Here is a 1,774-nt window from a genome sequence, read left to right as displayed (position 1 = left end):
CCCCTTCAAGTTCATATCCTTCTTATATACAAATATATTTCTTCCATTCTTATATCCTCACAACAACTCTTTCCAGTATCAACTCTAAAATATAAAGTTCAAAGTCTCATCTAAATATCATTTAAATCAGATATAAGTAGGTGAGATAGGAGGACAATTCATCCCAAGGCAAAATTCCTCCCCAGCTATAAACCTATGAAACCGGACAACTTTTGTGCTTCCAAACTACAATGGTGGATAGGTTTGAATAGATATTCCTATTCCAAAGCTGAGAACTAGGAATAAAGGATGGGGTGATGTATCACAAGCAAGTCCAAAACTTAGCAAACCAAATTTTGTCAGCTCTTATGGCTCAGGAAGAATCTTCTTTGGCTCAATGTTCTGTCCTCCAGGGCAATGGGGTAGCAGCACCCCCACCTGCTGCTGAGGAGTGGCCCATCTTCCCCAGCTTCCTGTGAGGGCCCCGCTCTTTGAAATCAAGCAGGAAGCAACCTTATCCCTGGTCCTGTCCTGGGGATGGCAGCCCTGATGATCTCTGAATTATGTGGTGATTCTTCCTACCTTTTCTTAAAGGCTAACACATGCTAGCAGCCTTTTTTTCATAAAGTCCTACTTATCTGTTTCCTTCACTCCCAGCTGGCAGTGTTCCTACTAGTATCCATCTGTATTCCTGGCTTCTACATAGGGGCTGATTAAATTCCTAGTTCACACTCATACTAATCTCCTTATCAAACTTTTAATGTTCTATTCAGAACACACTTTCTAGTTTTTTGCAATACAGATAGGCAAAGAATTTTCCAAATCTTAAGTCATGGTTTCATTTTGCTTAATAATTTCTTCTTCAATTCATCTTTCAGAAAAATGTTACTATAAGCAACCAGGCTGCACCTCCAACACTTTGCTTAGGAATCTCCTTAGTTAATATCAAATTCCTTGACTCACAGCTTCTATCTTGCACAAAATGCTTGTATACAATTGAGTTTAGTTATTTGCCACTTTATTATAAGGATTGCCTTTCTTCCAGTTTCCAATAACCTATTCTGCATTTTCAATTAATACCTCACCAGAAATGTCAATAATGTCTGAATTTTGACAAAAAATCTCTTGACATCATTATCTACTTTTCTAGTATGCATCTTGAAGCTCTATCAGCCTCTATCCATCCATCACCCAGTTTCAAAGTCATTCCCACACTTTTAGGTATTTTTTACAACAGCACCCCACTTCTTAGTACCAAAATCTATCTTAGGGTTCTCTTAGGCAAGAGAAAAATAGGGTTTATTAAAAGAAAGTAGGTTACCTGATAAATGAAGTTAACATGCCCCAATATCTGCAGTCAGCAAGCTGGGCACATAAGAGAACCAGTCACGAAGTTTTAGTCCAAATCCAAACCACCTGAGAACCAGAAGAACTGATGGGATTTTTCCAGTCCAAATTTTGGCAGGCTGAAGATCCAGACGCTGCCAATGTTTCAGTTTAAGTCCAAAGGCAAGGAGAGATTGATGTACTGGCTCAAGGCAGTTAGGCAGGAAGAGTTCCCTCTTAATCTCTGGGGAAAGTCAGCTTTTTTTAATCTGTTCAAGCCCTCAACTGACTAGGTGAGGCTCACATACTTTAGGGAATGTAATTGGCTTCACTCAGTCACTGAATCAGGTGTTAATCTCATCCAGGAACACCCTCAGAGACACATAGAGAATAATGCCTGGTCAAATGTCTGGCAATTTGTGGGCCAGTAAAGTTGACACATAAGATTAATCATCACAGCTACCAATAA

This window comes from Mandrillus leucophaeus, unplaced genomic scaffold (genome assembly GCF_000951045.1).
Source record: "Mandrillus leucophaeus isolate KB7577 unplaced genomic scaffold, Mleu.le_1.0 Scaffold519, whole genome shotgun sequence".
Taxonomy (NCBI): domain Eukaryota; kingdom Metazoa; phylum Chordata; class Mammalia; order Primates; family Cercopithecidae; genus Mandrillus; species Mandrillus leucophaeus.
The sequence above is the reverse complement of the archived record's forward strand: the minus strand, read 5'-3'. Positions refer to the sequence as shown.